This window comes from Amblyraja radiata, chromosome 15 (genome assembly GCF_010909765.2).
Source record: "Amblyraja radiata isolate CabotCenter1 chromosome 15, sAmbRad1.1.pri, whole genome shotgun sequence".
Taxonomy (NCBI): domain Eukaryota; kingdom Metazoa; phylum Chordata; class Chondrichthyes; order Rajiformes; family Rajidae; genus Amblyraja; species Amblyraja radiata.
Window position 1 is genome coordinate 29,495,570 of NC_045970.1, and position 11,516 is coordinate 29,507,085.

The following is an 11,516-nucleotide window of genomic DNA, read 5'->3' on the forward strand; positions in this document are numbered from 1 at the left end:
TGCCTCACGTAATGGGGGTGGGTTTTTGGCCCAGTTTCTCAAGGAGCCAGAGAAAGAACATTACACAGCATTACGTAAAATTAATTAAACGAGCCTGCATTTTAGGGCTATATGAATGATTAGACCTGGGGAATGTGTGTGTAGTTTTCTTTGTCTTTTGAGACTTTGTAAAGTCTCAGAGAAGGAAGTTATATAGAAGTTATATAGAATGTATATAGAAGAAACACGTTACTTCACCATTTTTACCAATATGTTTAAAAACATTTAGTAAAGCTCGCAGATATCAGCTATTTTTATGTGATCAGAAGTCAAGGCCCAAAAACATGTTATTGCTTAGTTTACTTTTCTTCAGTTAGAACATCATGGTAACTCAGAGATTGGAGATAAAGGGCAAGGACAGTGAGAGGTTAAAGTTAGTAAAAAACATGCATGCTAAGCAGCCAAAGATAAGAACTGAAATTATAATAAAATGCTGCTTGAAATTATGGATCAGAGAACATTTGGAGAGTGGCCGATCTGTACTATCTCTGAATGTTCCAGGCCCAGATTTGTGCAAATTAAAGGCTTCTCGTCTTCTTGAAGAATTCTCCGTGTCTGTGTCATCTTATCTTTAATTTGAGTCTGGTAAACCACGACACAGGCTATTTCTTCTGGTTCCTGCTTTCGTTGTTTCTTCTCAAGAAGCCGTAGATAACCCATCCTAGTAGGGTTTTCATAGCAAACGGTCCATCACCTTGGCTCCTCACAATCTGTATCGGTTCCACTGCCTTCAAAGCATTCGATCCAATAAGTAGGAATACCAGAATATATTTTAGACATTTTGACATCCTTCATGTAAAGCCATTGTCTCAAGTCCTCATGTCTGGGTATATTTTGATGACAAACAGGCATGGTCTCATGTGTAAACACTTCAGATATTGGTATCAAATTGTCTTCATCCAGACTAGATATTTCCATACTTGTAGTGTAATGACTAACGCACTCCTCTTCATTCATGGTACGCAATAGAATCTTAACTCCCTCTCCTGTAATGTCCAGCCTTCTCATATAATAATATAATAATAATAATAATAATAATAATAATAATATATCTTTTATTGTCATTGCACGTCAGTGCAACGAGATTTAGTGTGCAGCTCCACTGATGTACAAGAGAGGTAAATAAATACAATACATAAATAAACAAGCAGAATTGATTGACGTGACCATCTGAGGGAGACTGTCCAAAGGGGGTGGGTGGGGGGGCACTCATTAGAGCCGGTTCAGAGCCGCTATAGCTCTTGGGATGAAACTGTTCCTGAGTCTGGAGGTTCGGGCGTAGAAGGCCTTGTAACGTCTGCCGGAGGGAAGTAGTTGAAACAGACCGTGGCAGGGGTGTGATGAGTCCTTATGGATGCTGAGGGCCTTCCTGAGGCACCGCGTGTGGTAGATGCCCTCCAAGGCTGGTAGCTCTGTCCCGATGATCCTCTGCGCTCTGTTGACGACGCGCTGAAGAGCTCTCCTCTCCGCCTCCGTGCAGCTGAGATACCACACAGAGATGCCATACGTTAGTATGCTCAAGCTGTCTGTGCAAAAGGTAGCCGAACTTCCATGATCCAAAAATGCAAATGTTTGCAACACTGTATTCATCTTGCTGTTTCTTACCTGTACTGGTAAGATAGAGAAGATACAGGCTTCTACCCAGGCCCCAAGATGAGCAGTTATCTGAGGTGAGGTGACAGCATCACTAGTAGCTGGCTTCTCCTTCTGTTCTATTTGCTCCGGTGGTTTCTTTCCAGTGTGAAGTGCTTCAGGATGATTTTGCTTGCACTTATCACAAGTTATAGGACTCACAGTCTTTAACCATGTGTCCTTTACAATATTCAAAGCAGATTCCCTTCTCCTTTAAGAAATCCACCTTTACTTTATATTCCTTTTTTTGAATCTTCAACACCACGTTATGGTGTGACCAACTTCATCACATAACAAACAAAATCATTTTTGCTTGATAGTAGATACATCTCCTTTCATTCCACCTGTCGTTTCCACAGGTAATATAGCGATAGAAAATTTGCCTCCCTTAGGTCCTGATCTTCCTTTAGTTTTAGTAAAGGTAGAACCTTTGACAGTTGCAATTGGTTTATTGGTATTGAATACTCCCGTGGTGTGGATCTAACATGGACTGAACTTCCCTTTCCAAGAAATCCACCAGGTCTGGTAACATGGCTACTCGGTTCTTCTTTTCCATTATTCGGCCTGTAGAGATTAGCATAACAAGGGCAGAGTCCACCCTACCAGCCGTCACATACAACAAATAATCCTCCGACATTTTCGCCACCTCCAACGGGATTCCACCACTGGCCACATTTTCCCATCTCCTCCCGTCTGCTTTCTGCAGAGACCACTCCCTCCGTAATTCCCAGGTCAATTCGTCCCTTCCCACCCAAACCACCCCCTCTCCTGGAACTTTCCCTTGCAACCACAAGAAATGCTACCCTTGTCACTTTACCTTCCCCCTTGAGTCCATTCAAGGACCCAAGCAGTCTTTCCAGGTGCGGGAGAGGATCATCTGCACCTCCTCCAACCTCATCCATTGCACCCGCTGGTCTAGGTGTCAGCTGCTCTACATCGGTGAGACCAAGCGTAGGCTTGGCGATTGCTTCGCACAACACCTCCACTTGGTTCGCAATAACCAACCTGATCTCCCGGTGGCTCAGTACTTCAACTCCCCCTCCCATTCCGAATCCGACCTTTCTGTCCTGGGCCTCCTCCATGGCCAGAGTGAGGCCCACTGTAAATTGGAGAAGCAGCACCTCATATTTCGCTAGGGCAGTTTACACCCCAGCGGTATGAACAATTACTTCACTAATTTCAGGTAGTACCTGCTTTCGTCTCCCCTTCTCAGCTCTCCCTCAGCCCACTGTCTCTTCCTCTTCCTTTCTTCTTCCCGCCTCCCCCCACCCTCACATCAGTCTAAAGAAGGGTCTTGACCTGAAACATTGCCTATTTCCTTCGCTCCATCGATGCTGCCTCATCTGCTGAGTTTCTCCAGCATTTGTGTCTATCTGAAGTACCAACTGGTTTGAGAAGAGAATGTTGAAAACATCCAAATCACATGATGCTATGTTCCTTTATGTTCAATCCCTCTGATGACTACCGTTATTTAGAAGAGGACTTTAATAACCAAATTATTATTGATTAAGGTATTTAAGTGCTTTTGTTTTTTGCATTGATGAGTTTTCCTAATATCCTCATAAGGAAAAAGAGAAAAGATGTGCATTACATAGCATCATTCACATCTCTTTCAAAACATCCCAAGACACGCCACAATCACACATTTTCGAATTATGATTATTGTAATTATATTGGAGATCATGGCAGCTTATTTGCGCAAGCAATGTTTCACAAAGAGGAATGTGATAACCACCAGATAATTTGCTTTCAGGAATGTTGAAAACAATGGAATCTTAAGCACTCACATGAAAGAGCAGATGGGACCGCTCACCCTAAATGATTGTGCTTCTGGGAATACAGCACTCCATCAGAGCTACATTGGACTTTTGATCTACTTGATTGGCAGAAGTCATGCAGTGACAGAATTTGCACTATATTTATAAAGTCATTGAACTTCTTTCCATACAATATAACTCTTTTGGGGGATAGTGAAGAAAGCAAGAATGACCTTTGCCATGTCATTCATTTATTTTTATTGAGCATTCTGCAGTATATTCTCCACAATCTTTTTTTGCGGTTTGACTTCTTATGAAAGAATCTCCATGCCAAGGAGAAGCTGGAATCCTCCCAATTGCCGACGCGCCCCAGTCCCAGAACCATTGATGCTGGAGATGTTTTTAGCAGAAAATGATAATTGGTTGCATACTTTTAAATATTGAATCAGAACATAATTTCTCCTTCTCAGTAGCAGTGAATCCACTGGGGTAGCTTTCACCCCGCTTGCACAGCGAAGGAAGTTGTTTGGCTCATGGCGACTGCTTCATTATCTGTAAAAGTAGGCTGGAACAAGATGAAATCATCCTTTGCACTCTTATTGAAGTTTGTGAATCATGCCAAGTGTGCTGCATGCCAACCTTTTGGACAAGTTTTTCCTGCATATTCAACTAGAAAAACAGTCAAATGGGGCTGTCTGGTTTTGGCATTTATAATTTATAAGGAGAAAAAAAAAAGCATTCGGTAAAAGTAAGTAAGTTTATTGGCCAAGTATTCACAAACAAGTAATTTGCCTTGGTGCTCCGCCCACAAGTAACAACTTGACATACAGTGACAGTTACGAATGGCTCAGAAAACACTAAACAATAATAATAATTATTATATATATATTTTATTGTCATTGCACATATGTGCAACGAGATTTGGTATGCAGCTTCCATCCGATGTCATAACTTAAACAACCAATAAAAATAAATAAATAAATAAATAAATAGACAAGCTAAATAAATAAATAAAACATTAATGATAAAACACCATTGATCAAGCATGTGAACCAACAAAATACCAGATCAAAGGGAGGCTACAGATTTACAGATTTTTGGCTGTTGAGTAGAGCAACTACTCGTGGATAAAAAGTTGTTTTTACACCTGTCTGTGGCAGCTTTGACAGTCCGGAGTCGCCTTCCAGAGGGAAGTGATTCAAAGAGTTTGTGGCCAGGGTGAGAGGGGTCAGAGATGATCTTTCCCGCTCGCTTCCTGGTCCTTGCAGTGTACAGTTCATCAATGGAGGGAAGGTTGCAGCTAACAACCTTCTCTGCTGATCGGACAATTTTCTGCAGCCTCCAGGTGTAGTGCTTGGTGGCTGAGCCAAACCAGACCATGATGGAAAAGGTGAGAACAGACTCTACGATGGCCGTGTAGAATTGGACCATCGTTGCCTGTGGCAGATTGTGCTTCCTCAGCTGCCATAGGAAGTACATCCTTTGTTGTGCCTTTTTGACTGTGGAGTCGATGGTAGCCCCCCACTTAAGGTCCTTGGAGATGATGGTTCCCAGGAACTTAAAACAATACATAGGTGTGACTGTGGCTTTGTTGATGGTGAGTGGGGTGAGGGGAGGGGGAGCTCTCCTAAAATCTACAATCAATTCCACTGTCTTAAGAGCATTGAGCTCCAGGTTGTTGCGAAGGCACCAGGACGCCAGCTGTGACATTTCCTGTCTGTAGGCAGATTCCTCCCCATCCTGGATCAGTCCAATCAGGGTTGTGTCATCCGCAAACTTGAGAAGCTTGACCGAGGAGTCTGTGGAGGTGCAGTCGTTGGTGTAGAGAGAGTAGAGGAAAGGAGAGTACGCAGCCTTGCGGTGCTCCTATGCTGAGCATTTGCGGGTTCGAGATGTGCTTTCCCAGCCTCACTTGCTGCTTCCTGTCTGTCAGGAAGCTGGTGATCCACCGACAGACGGGTTCAGGCACAGTCAACTCGGAAAGTTTGGAGTGTAGTAGCTCTGGCACAATGATGTTGAATGCAGAGCTAAAATCAACAAACAGGATCCTCATATAGGTCCCCTGGCGGTCTAGGTGCTGCAAACCAGGTTGATTGCATCATCCACAGATCTATTGGCCCGATATGCAAACTGCGTAGGATCCAGCAGGAGGATCGTGATATTTTTCAGCTTGGCCAGCACAAGCCTTTCAAGTGTCTTCATGAATACAGAGATCAGTGCGACTGGCCTATAGTCATTAAGACAAGTAATCCTTGCCTTTTGGGTAGAGGGACAATAGTGGAGACTTTGAAGCAGGCAGGGACATTACATGTTTGCAGGGATGGTTAAAAAATGGCTGTGTAGACCGGTGCGGGCTGTTTGGCACAGAGCTTAAGCAGTTGATAATTCTTGTTAAAGTTCATGTATGAAAATTGTCAAGATTTGATGCTTAATAATACTGAATCTTTGGCTGTTAATCTATAATTACCATCTGTTAAAATTGAAAAGACAATGCATTAAAAGGTCCTGATCCTACACATTCATGATATGGGAGGGGAATAGAGGGGGTCAATCGTGACCTTGGGTGCTGTCGATGTAGAGTATGCATGCTCGCCCTGTGACCATGTGGATATCCTCCTGGTTTTCCATTTTTTTCCTTTGTAACATAGAAACATAGAAAATAGGTGCAGGAGGAGGCCATTCGGCCCTTCGAGCCAGCACCGCCATTCATTGCGATCATGGCTGATCATCCACACTCAATAACGTATGCCTGCCTGCTCCCCATATCCCTTGATTCCACTAGCCCTAGAGCTCTATCTAACTCTCTCTTAAATCCATCCAGTGATTTGGCCTCCACTGCCCTCTGTGGCAGGGAATTCCACAAATTCAAAACTCTCTGGGTGAAAACGTTTTTTTCTCACCTCAGTCTTAAATGGACTCCCCTTTATTCTAAGACTGTGGCCCCTGGTTCTGGACTCGCCCAACATTGGGAAAATATTTCCTGCATCGAGCTTGTCCAGTCCTTTTATAATTTTATATGTTTCTATAAGATTGCCCCTCATCCTTCTAAAATCCAGTGAATGCAAGCCTAGTCTTTTCAATCTTTCCTCATATGACAGTCCCGCCATCCCAGGGATCAATCCCGTGAACCTACGCTGCACTTCCTCAATCACAAGGATGTCCTTCCTCAAATTAGGAGATCAAAACTAATTACTTACGCATTACTCCAGATGTGGTCTTACCAGAGCCCTATACAACTGCAGAAGAACCTCTCTACTCCTATACTGAAATCCTCTTGTTATGAAGGCCAACATTCCATTAGCTTTCTTCACTGCTTGCTGTACCTGCACGCCAACTTTCAGTGACCGGTGTACAAGGACACCCAGGTCTCGCTGTACCTCCCCCTTACCTAACCTAACCCCATTGAGATAATAATCTGCCCCCTTATTTTTGCTACCAAAGTGGATAACCTCACATTTATCTATATTATACTGCATCTGCCCACTCACTCAACCTGTCCAGGTCACCCTGCAACCTCCTAACATCCTCTTCACAGTTCATTCACACTGCCACCCAGCTTTGTGTCATCCACAAACTTGCTAGTGTTGCTCCTAATTCCCTCTTCTAAATCATTAATATATATGGTAAACAGTTGCGGCCCCAACACCGAGCCTTGCGGCACTCCACTCGCCACTGCCTGCCATTCTGAAAAGGACCCGTTCACTCCTACTCTTTGCTTCCTGTCTGCCAACCAATTTTCTATCCACGTCAACACCCTACCCCCAATACCATGTGCTCTCATTTTAGTCACCAGTCTCCCGTGCGGGACCTTATCAAAGGCTTTCTGACAGTCTAGATACACTACATCCACTGGCTCCCCTTCATCCATTTTACTTGTCACATCATCAAAAAATTCCAGAAGATTAGTCAAGCATGATTTTCCTTTCATAAATCCATGCTGACTTGGACTAATCCTTTTACTGCTATCCAAATGCCCCATTATTACCTCTTTAATAATTGACTCCAGCATCTTTCCCACCACTGAAGTCAGGCTAACTGGTCTGTAATTCCCTGTTTTCTCTCTCACTCCTTTCTTGAAAAGTGGGATAACATTAGCTATTCCTCCAATCCACAGGAACTGATCCTGAATCTATTGAACATTGGAAAATGATCACCAATGCGTCCACTATTTCCAGAGCCACCTCCCTGAGGACCCTGGGATGCTGTCCATCAGGCCCCGGGGATTTATCATCCTTCAGTCCCATTAGCCTACCCAATACTATTTCTCGCCTAATGAAAATTTATTTCAGTTCCTCGACCCCCTTAGATCCTCTGTCCTCTAGTACTTCTGGGAGATTGTTTGTGTCTTCCTTAGTGAAGACAGATCCGAAGTACCTGTTCAACTCTTCTGCCATTTCCTTGTTCCCCATTATAATTTCACCCGTGTCTGACTTCAATGGACCCACATTTGATTTTGCTACTCTTTTTCCCTTAACATATCTAAAGAAGCTTTTACTGTTCTTTATATTCCTGGCCAGCTTCCCTTCGTACTTCATCTTTTCAGCCCGTATTGCCCGTTTTGTTTCCTTCTGTTGTCCTATGAAAGTTTCCCAATCCTATGGCTTCCGGCTACTCTTTGCTGTGTTATACATCTTTTCTTTTAGTTTTATTCTATCCCTAACTTCTCTTGTCAGCCACGGTTGCCTCTTACCCCCCTTAGAATCTTTTTTTCTTTTTGGAATTAAATGATCCTGTGATTTCCGGATTATGCCCAGAAATTCCTGACATTGCTGTTCCACCATCATTCCTGCTATTATCCCTTTCCAGTCTACCTTGGCAAGCTCCTCTCTCATGCCTTCATAATCCCCTTTGTTCAGCTACATCACTGCCACTTCCGATTTAACCTTCTCCTTCTCAAATTGCAGATTAAAACTAATCATATTATGATCTCTACCTCCAAGCGGTAGTGCTGGTTGGTATGTTAGTCAGCCCCTCTAAATTACTTCTACTGTAGATGGATGGCAGTGATAAAATAGGGAATAAAGGGGATCTTCTGAGAGCCAGCATAGACTTGATGGGCTGAATGCCCTCCACTATCGTTTAAAAAAATGAAACAGAACTGTTGGGTGAACAAGATGGCTATTTATGAAGTGGTCACAGGAATGCTATATCCCAATATATTTTACAATTATTTTTAAATGTAAAATACTTGACCTTAATCCAGTTCCTGACGACAAACAACCATCCAAGAATCTCATGAAGATGTCACAGAAGAGGAGATATGAAAAGTGGAAACATATTATTACATTGTAAGAAATATATTTGAGGGTGCCCAATTCAATTTTGCTACTTTGTTACTTTGAATAATTGTCCAGCTTCTGCAACACGCTGCCCAATGTGTAGTGGAAATTTCGAGATGAAAACCGGATGGTAATAGCCAAAATAATTTTGCTCGACTGGTATTTTTCCCATCAGTATTCCACTTATGCTCTCAAAAAACTTTATTTTTGTGGCAAAGCTTCCAGCTGTCCTTTGGAGATACCATTGCTGCATTTTATCTCTATCATGTTACATCTTTCTCTGCTCAATTTTATTCCTTCTACAGGTAATATATATTTTTCAATTATTTACTAAAATGAATGACGGACTGAGATCTGGAAATGTAGAAATGTGTTCACATTTTGATTGATTAATTGAAGATATAGCATGGAAACAGGTCCTTTGACCCACCGTCCGCACCAACCATTGATCAAGTGTTCCACTAGTTCTCTATTTATTCCTCTGTCAAATCCACCCCTTATATACTGGGGGCAATTTACAGTCAATTAACCTACAATTCTGCAAGTCTTTGGGATGTGGGAAGAAACTGAAGCTCACAGTCACAGCGAGAACGTGCAAACTCCACACAGTCAGCACCTGAGGTCAGGATTGAACCTGGGTCTCTGACGCTTCAGATTATTTTGATTGACAATTAGATAAGCATCACAGATAGTAACAAGGACAGAGCAGAAAATCCATTCTCTTAATGTTCATGCACACGTGAAAGTTGGTGAAAAGTGTGTGAGCTTCTTGCCATTATCCCCATTGGATTTCTCCTGCAATTGTTTATACAGTAGTACAGGTCAGGGTTTTGTAGAGCAGGGCTCAGTGACCACATGGAAAATCATCCATTTTATACTAATTGTTTTGTGAAGAGAATGGGGGAGTGAAATATCCTGGGCTGCTCTTATATTGATTTTAAATGTTGTCAACAGGATAAATGGTCTATTTCTCTGCAGTTGCCATTTTGTGACTGATGCTAATATTCAAGGTTTGAATTGAAAGACACTTAACGTATTTTGTATTATTTCATTAAAAAGCCTACGAATCCACATCTGTTTTATGAAGTTGTGTAGAATTTATTCTCAAAGCTTATTCTATAAATGTGCATTAAAAAAAAATCCTTTTATTTTTCAAGTACATAAGAAAAATTGTAAGTTCTGAGTGCAGCCAACTACTTACTATTGGCCTGAGGCTTCACAAACATTCAAAACCATTCTACAAGCACAATCAGCAGGGAGATAGCCCTAAGAGTGCACTTATCCACACTGAAGTGCTGGGAGCTGAGATCCCAGAGGAACAATGACCTGAGCAATGCTGGAACAAACAATGGTGCTCAGAGGAAGACACACACATCCGTTTTATAAGCCAGTGATTATGAGGAAATAGCTATTTTGGCCTATTCAATTGCCAGTCAGCTCTGTTGTCAATTTATAATTTTTGGGAAAAATGTTTTTGAACATCTGAAACAATCACTTTTTGCACTCCATGCAGGAAGAACTCAAGTCTCCAACTTTATTTCTCTACCCTATTCCTGCCCATACCCTCAATTTTGAGTACTGACTTCAGGCTTTTGATTTCTTTATCATAACAAAGCCGCATGTCTGGCATCCGAAGTTGTCCAAGTTACCCACCTATTTCAGGTTATGGGATTTATTTTAGTATGGTAATGAGAGTTCAGTAACTGTAAATAGAATCTCAATTGTCATTTTATATAGGAACTGATTGGAACCACATTAGTGCAAGCTTCACTTAATTCTGAATGGGTGTAATGTTAAAGGTTTAAATTATTTTTGAGTTGTTCTGGAGCATTAAAAAAATAATTTGAATGAATGCTGAACAGAACTCCTCTGCAACATTTCTGCCGGTTGCTCCAGTTCATTTTAGATGCTGGTTTACACAAAAGGACACAAAGTGCTGGAGTAACTCAGCGGGTCTAGGCAGCATCTCTAGAGAACATATATAGGTGATGTTTCGGGACGGGACCATTCTTCACACTGTTCAGACCCTTCTTCAGTTTTATTGTTGCACTCCAAATTGGTGTGAAACATCAAATGGACAGGACACTTGATGCTCTGCAGTTAACCAACCAAATTTAATTGACACCAGACTCTAGAAATTCATGATGTATGTTTGCAACCAACTGTGCCTTTCAACCACACACGTCTATTCCTGTTACTTTGAAGAAAATCATTATTTTAGTAAATGAAACCCATTGATTCATGCAAAATAAATTAACTGAACCAATTATTATTTTTTTAAATATCAAAATAAAGCATTTTGTTTCCCAAGATTCTTGCCCAAGTGCATGGATTTATAAAGAACAAACTCTCCTTTATAGAAACATAGAAAATAGGTGCAAGAGGAGGCCATTCGGCCCTTCAAGCCAGCACCGCCATTCATTGTGATCATGGCTGATCATTCACAATCAGCAACTCGTGCCTGCCTTGTCCCCATACCCCTTGATTCCGCTAGCCCCAAGAGCTCCATCTAACTCTGTTTTAAATTCATACAGTGAATTGGCCTCCACTGCCTTCTGTGGCAGAGAATTCCACAAATTCGCAACTCTCTGGGTGAAAAAGTTTTGTTCTCATCTCAGTTTTAAATGGCCTCCCCTTTATTCTTAAACTGCGGCCCCTGGTTCTGTACTCCCCCAACATTGGGAACATTTTTCCTGCATCTAGCTTGTCCAGTCCTTTTATAATTTTATATCTATCTATATTGCTAAATCTCTGATCTTGACCGCTTTTGGCCCACTGTGCTGCGATTTCCGACAGAACGCAGCCACCT